This window comes from Acomys russatus, chromosome 5 (assembly GCF_903995435.1).
Source record: "Acomys russatus chromosome 5, mAcoRus1.1, whole genome shotgun sequence".
NCBI classification, from domain to species: domain Eukaryota; kingdom Metazoa; phylum Chordata; class Mammalia; order Rodentia; family Muridae; genus Acomys; species Acomys russatus.
In genome coordinates this window covers 40495084-40509980 of record NC_067141.1, presented here as the reverse complement: position 1 = coordinate 40509980, position 14897 = coordinate 40495084, and the positions used below count along the sequence as shown (strand labels likewise).

Sequence of the window (14897 nt, the reverse complement as noted above, 5' to 3'; positions counted from 1 at the left end):
TCATCAAAAACCATCACATTGAAGGGCATTGTGCTAAGGTGAATTAAGCCAATAAAATTAAGATCTTGCATGGTTGCTACTCACTAATGAAATTCAAACTTAGATATCAAAGAAGAAACATGCATTATTGTGCTTATTAGAGCATAATGTGGAGAGTGATAGAGGGTGAATAGTGGGTTCAAATGACTCTTAGTCAAAGCTCCAAACATAGAGACTGAAGAGTGGGTGAGGAGATGAAAATCTAATTATCATGATCTGATTATTATACATAGTATACATATATTGAATTAATATGTGTTGTCTCATAAATATAGATCATTGTTATATTTATAATTTATTTATTTATTTATTTATTTATTTATTTATTTATTTATTTATTTATTTATAGAGAGACCAGGTCTCACTATGTAGCACTGACTGTCCTAGACCAATTTGGCCTTGAAATCACAGAGATCCTCCTTCCTCTGCCTCCTGGGTGCTATTTTTAGAAAGTATATATCCCATATCAAATGCTGAAGATAACCCTTGAGAAAAGATACAAACTATTTCGTGCTTTCTATTCAGTATTTCTAAAACTATTTGCTACTCCATCTGCAGCTCATAACACTAGCATTACCTGAAAAATATTCTGGAATACCAATTCCCAGGCTCACTCTAGTGTGGCAAAGTACTCTAGGAAGATAGGAAATCTGTACTTTATAGGATTTTTGGAAATTCTTATGCACACCAATTCTCAGAGTCACTGTTTATGCCAGTGACTAGGTGAATAAATACTAGATTTCTAATATATGAAGTACGGGCTATATAAAGGAAAAATGTGTTGGAATTGGAATAGTTTTCTTGATATATACAGTGTATCAACACCTGATGACATAAAAGAAGATGCATTTTTTTTTTTTTTTTTGCTGTTGTTTGTTTTGGTTTTGGTTTTTTGAGACAGAGTGTCTCTGTGAAACCTTGGCTGTTTTGGACTCAATTTGCAGATCGGGTTGGCCCTGGACTCATAGAGATCTGCCTGACACTGCTTCCCTGAGTGCTGGGATTATAGGCATGGCACCCAGCTAGGAGATGCATTAATGATCCATAATTGTAGGGATTCTTTCTGATTTGATCTTTATATATTTTATTTAGCCCTCTAAGAATTTCCTTGTTTTACATGAAATGAAATAGGACATCAATGAAGGTGACACAAATGTGGAACTCAGGTGCTCTCACTATGAGGTGGCTTGCCAGGACCCGTTCTAGAGGACCACACAGGGAGCGTGTGCAGAGGCAGTGAGCAGACAGCAGGCAGCAGTATCTGGAAGGGAGTGGGACACTGGCCAGAAGTTGAAATTCTCCTGTTGATAAGGTGGCCTGGGTGTGAGGCCATAAACAAAAGCTGTATAGCATTATAAAGGCCTCTTATGGTGGACTTTCCCACTGAATCAGCGAGAAGCCAAGGTAAAATGCTCCCATGGGTGAATCTGTTGGTATTTGTACTAACCCAGAAAGCATCCCACAGAGGCTGTCACCATTATCTATTTATTTTTTTAATCTTTAGTCCGTGTTATATTCTGAGGTCTTGTCCTTGAAGGCCTTGGTCTAACTTTGTGCCCATATTACTGTAATTTTAGCCTCCATAAACCCCACAAAAGTTCTAAACCCAAGATCCATGGCTATCTGAAATACACCCATGTGACTCCATAAATATCATAATATTTGTGATCACATGGAATGAGGCTGAGCTGATAAGGGGTGCAAATGACAGGGTTGTGCGGTTGCCAGTTAGCTGACGCCTAGTGTCAGGAATGATCTAATCCTCAGGTTCACTAACTCCATCGTTCAGTATTTTTTTATTACTATTATTTTTAATTTTTAATTTTATGTTACAGAGATGTAAAAGTTAGTGTTTTTTCAACGGTTACTAGTGGGAAATTTTTTCAAAGTAGACTTGGAGGCACACATGTGATTTTTACGTCCACGTGTGTTCAGGTAAAGATTCTGAAGGCTTTCTGTTTCTCGTCACTGTTCAACATTTTAGCATTTCACTATTATTTTATGATAAAGAGTAAACACAGTGGAATGGTGATCCTTGCCGTCACAGTAACCCTGTTGACCAGAGGCTTGGGCTATCAACACAACTGTCAACTTGAGTGAATTAATCAGCCTTGCTATTCTTCCACTTTATTATCATCTGTAAATTTAGCTAGAAAATACAATCTTCTTTTCCCCCTGTTATTAGCCATGGTGCAATAATCTTGAATTAGATAACCAATGGGAGTCATGCTGTCACTCAAACTGCACAGATTGATAAATACTGTATCAGTGGCTTTTTATCTGGAGGGTATCTATGGGTGTTGGTGTTCTTGTGTATATATTCATGTGACACCCAGATGTGGATGTTGAGTGTCCTCTTCAGTGACTCTTCATGATATACTTTGAGCCAGAGTGTCCCCTTGAGTTTGGTGCTCTCTGATTGGCCCCATGGAACCATGCCTTTGCCTCCCCTGCTCTGGGTTTGTACATATCTGTCACTAAGTTCAGTGTTTTCTTTTTTAATGAATATTTTAAATTATTTTACTCAATTTTGTCAAAGTTGCCACATAAAATAGTGCTGTAATTTATAATTGTGACTATTAAAAATGCTGGGATATAGAATCATCAATTTAATAAGTATGTGATTCCAAGTATTCTTTTAACTATTTTTTGTTGTCATAATTAACATTTTTCTGCATGTATGCCTTCTATGTTAGTACTTCCCAAAGAGAAAATGTCTTGACTATAATTACTTGGTTACTAGAATGTAGACTACTGATCAAATTTTTTCCAGAGTTGATGCAAATGTGGAAAGTATCGGAAACATCATATTTGAATAGAATTAATGTGATCCTGTAACTTCAAAATGAAATCTCATTTTTCCTGAACCTGAAAATTTTAAATATTTCTTCGTCTTTAAAATTATACATTTACTCTGACCTATTCTTAAAAATGTTGTTCAACTGTAATTACACCATATCATTAAATATGATAATCAAAAGAGTATGATTAACCAGAGCTTTATCTTGGATTCAGTTATTATAAAATAATGTGGACCTGTTTGCTAAAGAGATTTATAATTTTAAATGTTCAGTATTTCTTTTGTGTAAAACTTTTGAGGGTGTAGTCCTAGGAAGATTTCTCTCAATCTAAAAATGAGTTTTTAATTAAAATAGATACTGACTTATTCATCCAACACACATTTGTTGACTATTATATATAAACTAGTGATATTAAAATACATGGCTTTTGTGTGAGTGGTAGGGGTCTAAATTCACATCCTTAAACTTCAGCATTTTATATATTGACCCATCTCCTTACTGCAAAATCAATGATGTTCTTAAAAAAAGAAGCTTGATAATACATTGTTCTAAAAGGCCTATGCCAACTTTTAGTTTCACTTAGCAAATGTCAAAGAACAACTGTAAGTTAATAAAAGATTTCTCTCCTTGTTAGCCTAAAATAAATTTTTTCTACAGATTTTCTAAATGTAATATATATATATATATATATATATATATATATATATATATATATATATATATATATATATATTTTGTCAAGGGAAAATAGCATGAAAAAATCAGCACCTCACCCAAGGCACCAGTTGATGGCCATTACATCACTCGGCAGAGTTTTTCTTATGCCAAGGACAACAGAGCATTTACCTTCCTGACAGAGCAGCATTGCTTGCATGCCCTTCATTGATCTTGTGGTGGATTTTGAGCTCATAATGATGAGAAACAGAGAGTCCTGGTGGTAAGTGGACGTGTGTGTGTGTGTGTGTGTGTGTGTGTGTGTGTACTTACTTTGTCCCCTTCTTCCACATGGCAGATGACCTCCTCAGTTGCAGGGTTCAGGACAGGAAATTTCTTGCCACTCACTGAGTCATGCCATTCATTGTTTATGAAGATCTGTGGAGATGCAGAAAAAGCAAACAAAAGCACTGAAGTACGCCTTAAGTTTGAGGCTTAGAAAAAAACCCTGGAGTTTAAGTACTATATGACAACTACAGGTTTCTTATCTTTTTCTGTCTCAAAATGCCCATCATATGTTTTAAAGTAAACACACACACACACACACACACACACACACACACACACACACACCAGGTAGGTTTTCATCTTGACTTTTGGTCCCAAAGTCCCTGAGCTCAGCCCATAATTTACCCCCATTCCCTGATTCAGTCACCAGGTTCTCCTCTGTTTCACATCCCTTCCTAAGTTTCTGAGTCGAAGCCTTGACAATTTCCTGTGATACATCAACCTAGTTTAAGGAGCATCTCCTCATGACCTGGCCACTAGTTGCGCCAACTGAATTTAACTTCTTTTGTTCCTATGAAACCATTAAACTCCTCCTACAAAGTTAGTATGTTCTCCTCTGTGTTACAGGTAGATACACACGACCTCTAAGATTGAAACCAGACGGATATTATAATCAGCCTTGAAAATTAGCATAAAATTCACTTACGCTCAATAAGTCTGCCTTGTTTCTGCCAGAGGAATTGCATCATACCCCAGATTTTCCATTGATAAACTGAAACAAAGTGTCTCATAATATGTAGATAGACTCGTAATTCCATCTCCCCTTTCGAAAATTGTAATTTCACTTAGAAATAGATGGTACAGCCCACACTAAGTTAACCACATTTTGTTATGCTGTTGTGAGACCAGCTAGCTCCTGCCTGGGTCCTCACTTCCTTCTTGCTGTGAGGTCTTAGTGCGCTGCTGCCATAGGTGACTTGTGGCGCATGATCTCTTTTGGCGAAGAAGCCATTACGATACGTGTATGTCATCTTTACATTAGAATCATGCCTCTAAACTGTACACTGCGCCTTCATAGTAAAGGCAGTAGATGCTTCAGAAGTGAGTCAAACTAGAATTATGTAAGTTTATGTGCTAGGCTTCAGATAACTGCAGGGACAGGCTGTGGATAATCCTGTGAGCACCATGGCTCTGCATTATTCATGTTTTACCTTTAATACTAAAGAAAGCTGTGACTCCAGCATTTGTTTGGTTTAGTTTTATATAACCAAATCCTGACTGGCCACTTGAAATGTTTTTATTGAGTTGTTTTCTTTGCCAATTTCATACAAGTACAAAGTGTACCCTGATTAGTTCAACTCCTCCCTTCGCTAATCTCTCTCCATTTCCACTGATCCTCCCGAGCTCTCTGTATACCCTTTCTCACATACATGGCTTTTACTTTATTAGTTTATTCATTTGAAATATGAATTTAGTAAGGTTCATCTGTGTGTCCATGGGTTTGAAGCTATCCATTAAGAGCCCAGTGGGATCACCATTGGATATACAAGTGAAAATGATGACTCACTCTACCTTCCCCAGAATCCATAGTAGTCAGTAGTTCACCAGGGAGGCACAGGGACCAGTACACCCCTCCCTGATCCATGACTGACTACACATAGGGCCAGTCTTATGTTGTCACATTGTAGGAAGCCACAGCTGATGTTGGATCATAACTTGCATCTGCTATGCCATACAAAAATGGTCATAGTTTTCATCAGAGAGACATTTTGTAAAATTAGGACCAAGTGTGAAACATATTGTGAAAGATAGTGTGAGAAAAATGAAGTGTGTTAGGTGTAGCACTGATCTTAAAGGCTCACACTTTAAAAATCATGGGGTCTAATCATTGTCCATTAGTAACCTGAAGACTCAAAGAGCCAAAGTAGCAAGTTCATCAATAAACTTAATGACAAGACTTGTGTGTGTGAGAGAGAGAGAGAGAGGTGGCATGGGACAAAGACAAAAGATGAGCAAAGCATGTGCCAGTCTTAAGATCCTTACAGCACAGCAAAGGGTTCCACTAGGATCAAGTTGAAATGCAGTCAGAATCTAATGGCTTCCAATGTCCAGAGAGAAGTTTGAGCTACCAGAGTCTATACCAAAGAGGATATTTTAGGAAATAATTAAAATATCCAATACTGACATGAACTGGAGGAATCTTGTTGGAGAATTCCCCCCAGGGGCTCTTCTGAAGGCCAGCACTGAGGTCGCAAGGCCAGAGGACAGTATCAGCTGCAAAGCAGGGCTCAGGAGTCTGACAGTAAGAAACTGCATGCGCTCTCCACTAGACAGGATTCAAACAGAACTCAACATAGACTACACGGCACCTTTCCCTTCCTCTTAGTCATAGTGAACTTATTGATATTAACTACCATAATCCCTCCCTCCCTCTCCCTCTCTCTCTCTCTCTCTCTCTCTCTCTCTCTCTCTCTCTCTCTCTCTCTCTCTCTCTCTCTTTCTCTGCCCCCTAAGTTTTCTTAGATGTGCATTTTTATTGCCTTCTAGCTACTTTTAAGAACAAATATATCTGAACAGCCTCCTTCCTATAATTATATTAAATGGATATATGGAGATATTTGGTTCAGTGAAGTTTATTACAGTAATTACTAAGCTCAGTTGAGGTCTACTGAATGTCCTCTCATGGAGAGAGCAATAGTTTGCATTTGATGCTTGCTGTTGTCAAATTTGGGGGACAGAGATGGCACTATAAAATAAAATATTATTGTCACATTTAACCATTAATTGTATTCTAATTATGAATATACTTGGGATGCTTTAAAGTATTGTGGTCAATAGATATTAACCCTAAGCTACAGAAACCACTGGAATTTAAAGGTGTCATTTGTAATCTTGAAATACAAGTATTATTTTAATCTGATGAAAACGATCAATAAAAATTTTCAGGCAATTAAAACTTGATTTCTGTCTTTTGTAATTTGCACATATCAAATTAAAGATAATGTACATACCACTTTCCTGTTTCCCAGGATACTTGTGTTCCGATTTATAATTAGGAAAAAAAAAAGGTGCCGGTTCAGTGTAAAAGTTATTAAGTCTTCGTGTATTTTATGAAAACATTTCTAAATAAAAGCTTTCTATATTCTGGTTTCTTCATATCATATAAATCTTTCTCCTTTTCCTAAATAAGAGATTTCTTCAAAATATTTCTAGTTTAGATCAAAATAGGTTTTATTAATAGACATAGTAAATAACTTCTCTTCTTATCTGTTGATAAAAAAATTGGCAGCCTACTGGCTCTCAACTCCCTCCAACAAAGTGCATAAATTCAAATTATCTCTTAATAGTGGCAACTCAGCTATCAGCTCAAGGTCATTATAGTGAATGTCAAAATTTTCTTAGTTGCTGAGAATGTGTAAAATTACATTTCAAATAAAAGCATTTAAAGATATTCTAAGGGAGAGAAATGCTAGTCAGTCCTTACTCCACTTGCCTGTGTGCATTGCCAACTCTGAAAACCAGGGACACAGCTTGGAGAGTGATGGGTGGTGATGTCAAAATGTATGGAATGACAGATGTTATAATGTGTATATTTTCTCAGCATTAGCAATCTGAAAACATACCAAGATTATGGGAAATGGTTGAAAGAAAAAGATGAAAGACAGGGTAGAGTAAACACATGGGATGGAACATGTCAAGTGGTGTTTTAAACATTAAAAATAATCAATACTAGATTTCTCTACTTTAACCTAAGCCATGAGGCAGCAAAGCAAAATGTTGTGATTAAAATTTGAAGAGACACAAATCAGGAAACAATACATGATAGGAAACTATCTACAGCTGAAGGTGTGGAAACAATGTGAGAATGACCAAAATAAATTGGAAGAAATGCAGAATTCCTTATATTTCTGCTTTACATTCCTTCCTGACTAGTAATGTAACTACAGAGTCATTTGCCTTTGTTTTGAATCCCATTCAGACCTGGAGAAAAGAAAGATGCTGCTGCAATTATGTTGAGGGACATCGTCACTAAGTCCAATAGATGACAAAATTACATCTGCGCATCTCATATGTCCTGAATCAGAATAAATCTGTAGAAGTATTAAAAAAAAAACTTCTGTCTCTATTTCCCCTTTAATAGTATTAGATCCTCTTCCTTCTAAAGAAAAATCACTATAGAACAGAGGCATTAAATCAGGTTGGATTGCTCTTCAAATTTCCCACATAGCCCTCTCATTCTGGAAAATGATAAGTGAAAAATTCAATGATATTGTTTATGCTTGAAAAACCAAGCGAGCATACAGTCTTTAAAAAATTGAGACAATAACTTTCAGAGCATATGTACAATCTATTTTAGGACTTGTATTGATGAGACTTTCTTCAATGAAATTGGAACACCACTGTCATTAGTAGTCAGGAAGACTAGGATGTCATATAGAAACATGTCATTTGAAAGAGTACAATGAATAAGTTTTATATTCTAGCTTTGTGTCTTAAGGGCTGGGTAACCTTAAATAAGCTAGCATGTTCTCTGAGCTTAGCTTCTCAAGCTTGGAAATAGGAAAACATTAGTATTTTCTCATTCTTTCCTACTAGCTATTTATTAATCTCAAATGAGGTAAACAGTTGAAATTAGTTTCGTACTGTATTAAGTAAAAATGGTATAGATTTTACTAACATTGAAAACTGATCACTCTATGGTTTCTATGATTCTTCTTGAAAGGTATAGTTCAAGAAAGTGCAAAATAATAAGTGTAAGACACTGTGTGCTTTCCTCAAACCATTGACTTAATTCTTATAGTCACTTTCCCAGGAAGCATCTTTATTAAATGCTAATTCATAGATAGAAAAACTTAAACCCAAGAAGAAAGGACGCTTGGCCAAGATTAGGCTATGAAATAAGTGTAACGTCTGGAAATTGAATCCAGGTCTGTGTAATTAAACAACTATACCCCCACAGAGATTCTGCTATTTGTTTAGCTGCTTCCAAGCCCTGAGAAAATAAAGTATAGTTTTAGTTAGAAGTCAGAAAAGATTTATCCAAATAAAGGCAGCCATAGCACAGTCAGCTTTATCTCGAAGGTAGTTCTGCCCTCGTTTACGCAACTTTAGGATTCCCTCAAGACTCCATCAGCCAGTGTTGTCCATTCTCAGATCCCACATTCCTTCCTCTTCCACTTTATTCCTTTCATATAGCCTTTCAGCTTTCTGATTTCTTCCTTTAAGCATATTCAACAATTTTCTATTTAATGTATTCTAATATAATTTCTTGAGACAATAATCATATCAACATTCTAATATCTGACTTATTATGGAACAATTACACAATAAATTTATTAAACAAAGGAAAAGGGGAAATTGAAGAAAGGACGAGAAAATTGGAAAAATTAAGTTAAGAGGGGAGGAGTTACTGGAAATCTTACGTAGCCTGAGTTTGTGAATTGTAAGAGTTTTAAAGGAGTTTTTAAAAGAGTTTGGGTACTCAGTACTCCAACCTGTGTACAGAAAGTCAGTTGTGCATAATTCTTTGGGTGTAGGTATACACAAAGAGAGAGAGAGAGAGAGAGAGAGAGAGAGAGAGAGAATCAAAGACAGAGAGACAAAGAGACAGAAGTTAATGGAAAGAGACATTTAAGAAGAAAGTCACCTGCTGTAACTAAACTTTAATCCATAGGCTTTGAAGTTATGCAGTTCACATGGAAAGTGTGTGCCTGTCTCCCACCTTCCTCCTCACGCTGTCTCCCAAGCCAGACCTTTCTTTTCAGTCTAGTCAACAAACTACTTCTGCCTGCCCTCTCTCTTCTCTCTTTTCTCTCAAAACTGGTGGCCAACATATTCCTATGGCCTGAGAGAAGCATCCACAAAAGTTTAGTCACCATCCTCCAGGACTCAGGAATGGGCAGGTAAAAGTCAACGTAAAAATTGCACAGCATGTAAATTCTATGTCCTTCAGGCATAGTAGGGGGCATAGTAGGACAGGGGACAGGCAGCCAGCATTCAAGATCGAGACTTGTCACTTAAAAGCTGGGTTTGTATTACCCAGGCCTTTCGTTTCTTCGTCTATATATAAAAAAAAAAAAAAAAAAAAAAAAAAAAAAAAAAAAAAAAATCAGAGCTTCCGATAGGGCTGCTGTGAGAAAATGAATGAAATTATTGTAAAACACTTGGGTTGTAATTGTTTTCTGTGCATATGACATGCCACTAGATGAAAACACCTTCCAAGCAAGAAAGAACTATAAGTTAAGGAGTTAAATTCAACAATTACGCCAAGTATTAATGAAATTTGAACCCTATATGAAAACATTTGTCTTTTTTGAATTTCCTATTTATTTGTTTTTAAAGGAAGATGTGCAAAATGAGAAAGAAAAATTGGAGTGAGAAAAATCCCATGAAAGAGAAAAAATTGTCAAGCCCTGAACGACCTAACTTTACTCCAGTGCTTGGGTGGAGCAGCACTGTTCAGACAGACTAATGTAAAAAATGGGAGAAAACGGGAGGAGAGTGACCCTGTGGGGACTGATCTGGGAAATGATTTAAAAAAAAAAGCAATCCCCCTAGCTTTGGGGTTACTAATGTTAGTCGCTCCCCATGATTCAGGGTCTGCCTCAAGTGCTTCTTCCCCATTAAAGGTGGAGCTGGTTTACACCTCCTGAGGAACATGGACTCCTCTTTATCCTATAGCAGTTGTAAGAAAGCAGAGGCCGGTCAGGGTAATCAAGTTGACAAGGGGGTCCAGTAACTCTCAAAGGAGTTCTTCCTGCAAAAGCTCAGTAGCAGGGATGGAGGTCACATGTGCACATGTGGCATTTCCTCAGAACTCCTAAGCAGGTAATGAAGACAGGGATGTGATGGGAGCTTCTGTATTGCCTTCCAAGATAGTTCATTCCATCTACCGCCTCAAAGAGGAACTGAATGAGAGATGACATCCCCAAAAATATGCATGCATGAGCTACTTGGGTGGGAGAGAAGCACCCTGGCGGTTAAGATGAGGCAGCTGTTTCACGATAGTTAATGTTCTTTTCATTGCTTTTGTTATTAACTGCTTGTTGTTCTCTAGCCTTGAGCATGAAACACCAACTTGCTTTAGGCAATAATGAAAGAACAACAGAAAGCAGTAGAGAAAAATAATACTGAAATTGAGACACTGGTCAGGAAAGGTCATTTGACAAATACTTCCAAGCCCTGACTTCTTGTTGTTTGCCACCAGGAGCTGAGTTAACAGCCATTGCTTTTAATCCATCTAGGGAGTGCAAACCCAATACAGTTCTTCAGTGGGACATGGTAAAAAGGAACATGCACAGGCATACAGAGAGCTCCCATTGAGATTTAATTGCATACATAACTGGTGTCCTCCCAAGTGTGAAAGGGCTGTAACCAGCACTTCAAACGGCATAATGCATACTGAGCAGGGCAGACATATATAGAAGATACACGGAAAATCAAAATTCACTGAGTGGCGTTGGTTATTATTTACTAGAGAAGTATTTGACCACCGAGCAATTGCATTCTTGGCTCTTAAACACTTCGGTCCATCATCCTCCCTAGGGTGTTCTTATGCAATGCCTTTGCAGTGAAGAGGTTTCATTCTGGAAACGTCTGTCGGTGTTAAAGGATTACTGGTCCCGTGCTTGTACATAAGACTTTAAGTAATAGCTCATTTTTTTCCCCTAGTACTTTCATTTGCATGCTTCTTTAATAAGTACTCAATTAAACTTAACTCAGTGGGAAAATAGTTAACTTAAAAAACACCTTTGAGATTCACATACACACAAATACAAGAGCTCAGCAAAGTTCATAAAAACATAAATGGAGTAAAGAACCATGGGGCATCCCAACTCCTCAAATCCAGCCCAGCTGGGATCCTATGAACTAAACTTTTCTTGGTGGTTAAAATGTAGTGAAGACATGTAGAGTCTTCCAGTCTGCAGGAAACACTGGACGTGCAAATTTTGACAGGAATTTCTTCCAAATGAGAAAAAGTAAGGGGGGTGGAGTTTGACATTTGTGGCTTGCACATACTTTTGTTATCTGTGAGCTGCAGGAGGGAGTTTTTGGACTCACCACAGTTTTCATCTACCAATTAAAAAGTGAAACGAAAAAAAGAAAGAAAGAAAAAGAAAAACCTGAGCAGTTTTTTTTTTCTTTTCAAAATTTGTGACATTAGGCTTTGTGTAGTTCTAAACTGCTCCTGAAGCTCCAAGGCTCGCTCCTCTTCTGCAGACCTTGTCCTAAGGACAGAGCCCGTAAGCTGGGGCAGCTCCTTCACTCAAGGTGCTTTGGAAAGTGCAAAAGGCTGCAATGTTTCAAAGCCACTCATGTTTATGCATAAGGAAATAAACACATAAGGTGAGCACTTGGCCCCTAATCATCTAGTTAATACTCCTTGGTTTTCATTAACTAATTCAGAATCAATATGTTTTCCCCAGATTGAAAGTTCAACTGCTACCTTATTCTCTGTATCATACCACACAGCTAATTTAAGTGACTTTTCTAAAATGTGTGTGTGTGTGTGGAGAGAGAGAGAGAGAGAGAGAGAGAGAGAGAGAGAGAGAGAGAGGAGAGAGAGGAGAGCGACGGCTGAGATTTTCCTTTCTTTCTTCTTCTTCATTTTCAAACCCTAAGGTCAGTGACAAAAGTAGCCATGAAACTATGTGGCAGAAAAAAATATCAGAGAGTATTTCAGGACAGCTCCAGTCTGATCATTTCCTATCTCTCCCTGGCTGAAGATTTTAAGAGTATTGTGTGTCCTCAATCAGCTAACAATCACATATGTTCGCCAACAACAACAAGAACAGACTTTCCTGGAGAAATAAGCACTGTTTTCTATCTTAAAATAAACAAGTCACTCATGTGCATTTGGGAGGGTCTGGCAACAGTTTTCCTAGTGATGCTCAGAGTGAGGACCTCCAACCTTAACACTGGGTATTCAAACATATGGTCACGGTAGCAACTGTTTTCAGAGTGCTATTTTTCCTTTAGAAAGAAAGAAGAAATGAAGGAAGGGAATGGTGATGGAAAGAAAGAAAGGAACAAAGAAAGGGAAGGAGGGAGGGGAAGAGGGGAAGAAGGTAGAAAGAAAGAAAAAAGAGAGAAGGAAAGAAAGGAGGAAGGAAAGAAAGAAGGTAGAAAGAAAGAAAAAGGAGAAAGAAAGGAGGAAGGAAGAAAGAAAGAAAGAAAGAAAGAAAGAAAGAAAGAATCAGCAACAAGACATTCCCACATGTCTTTCCTCCTTCCAGTAAGTTCCTGTTTGCCTGCCTTACCCTGTGTGCCCACTGCAGAGTTATTGGAACTGCTCACTAAGGTTCACTGGTACTCTGGCACAAGGACCTGTTTATACAGAAGAACAGCCCCTTTCCCTTGGACATATGTCAAGAGATAACTTAAGAGAAAGTGTCTGGGTAATGGTTTAGAATTCATCCCCGAATAGGCCACTAACTTTTGCAAGCTTTTTTGTTTTCCTGTTTGGAAAGAGCTCTTACAGAGGCTCCAATGGACCTGTGCTTTAAAAACCAGGAGGCCCCCAGGGAAAGCCCTGCTTAGGAAATGACTTACCTTTGTATGTTGAATCTTTAAGTTGGCCAGAGGCGCAGGGACTTGAGGCTGTGCAGGGGAGGACTGGCTGGTTGGGCTCCTGGAACACAGGTGGCAACTGGCTCAGCATTGGGTTCTGATAGAGCACTTGCTCCGTTTTATCTGCATGCACTCAGGGTCATTTGCATATTGGGATATGATTGGATGGGCAGACTCAGGGCAGGGCAGAAAGGGCACTACCACCCCTTGGAACACCTAGAGCTGGGAGCCTTTGCCTTTAAATGTGAATCCTTAAAGACTCTGCACCCCAGCCCTGAAGTTCCATCTGGAGACTGCTCACTATTTACAGATGAATTAATTTACTGAGCCAAACCTGTGCTGAGGGTGTGTGTGCAGCTGCTCCAGACACTCAAAGCCAGTTGTTCTTTTTTCCCCCTTGTCTTTTCAAGCTTTGTTATGCTACTATGTAACTCTTCCTTCTCCAACACTCTGGGAACCAAAGGTATTGAAATGAAGAAAAGTCTAAAAAGACCTCTGTTCTCACTAGGAGCTGAGGAGCAAAGGACCATGAATTCCCAGGGCATGGCTACCAGCAAATCCATTCGTGTCCCAGCAGATCGAGGTGCTGTTAGGGAGAAATGCCCTCTTTTCTAGATTCTGTCTTCCCTAGCTTAAAAAACAAAAAAAAAAAAAAAAGAAAAAAAAAAAAAAAAAAAAAAAAAAAAAAAATCAGCAACCTTAAGCGATAACAGAATCCTCAAATTGCCAGCCCCACCGCCTCCCCAGAGGGGTCCAGGTGGGGACAGAAAACTGCTCAGGCCTTTTTAGACAGAGTTCATTGTCACTCACAAACCTTCAAAGAGCATTATGCCGAAGTCACCTGTGAACATCCATTTAAAGCGAAAGTAATGTATGATTCAGGAAGCTTCTGTGCTTGTGAATCGTTACTCTAAGCGAAGTTGAAGGAAAGAATGTAAATATCGCTCCCTAAGAGTCTAAATCTCGGATGTTTTGAGCTGGGAACTCTGTAGAGGACACTTTCCAACTGTCGCATTTTCAGTTTGAGTACAATGCTTCTCTGTGTTGAAGCTCCAGCACAAAGATACGGAAGGAACAAGATAACATTCTTTGGTGCTCTGCTTACTAAAAAAATCAGCATCAACGTCTTTGTAAGTGAAATTGCCACCTCCCCTGCATGGGAGCTCAGCTGGAAGCAGGAACAGGGCAGGGGGGAACCTGTTTCTCTTCCCACCTTGACCCGAGCTTCTCATGTTGTAAACAGGGAACGGAATACAGCTTCTGATCACAGACTTCACAGTGCAAGGCTGACATCTCACTTCAGGCAAAGCACCTTAGGTTTGTTCTTCCTCTTTTCCAGCCCTACCTTGATACCCATAAGATGATCCCCCACAAGGGCTCAAGCTCAGCTTGGGGTCCCCCAGTGAGCAGTTACACCCATGGAATTTATGGTGACTTTTTTTTTTTTTTTTTTTTTTTTTCACCGTAGCAAGAAATGGCCAACTTTTCATGGGACAGATGGGAAGCAATTTCATGTTCCTGGCACATATCATTTCTGTTTCAACA

The 14897-nt window shown here is 38.4% G+C and overlaps 1 protein-coding gene across 1 annotated transcript in view; it reads right to left on the bottom strand.

The window, feature by feature from the left end:
- Positions 1-13392, bottom strand: part of LOC127189423 (aldehyde dehydrogenase 1A1) — a 35602-nt gene extending 22210 nt beyond the window's left edge. The window contains exons 1-2 of the mRNA XM_051146236.1: positions 13335-13392; positions 3828-3932 (exon numbers count right to left, since the gene is read on the bottom strand). The gene's annotated coding sequence lies outside the window, so the exon portion shown is untranslated. The remainder of the gene's footprint in view (positions 1-3827; positions 3933-13334) is intronic.
- Between the last annotated feature and the right edge of the window lie 1505 nt (positions 13393-14897).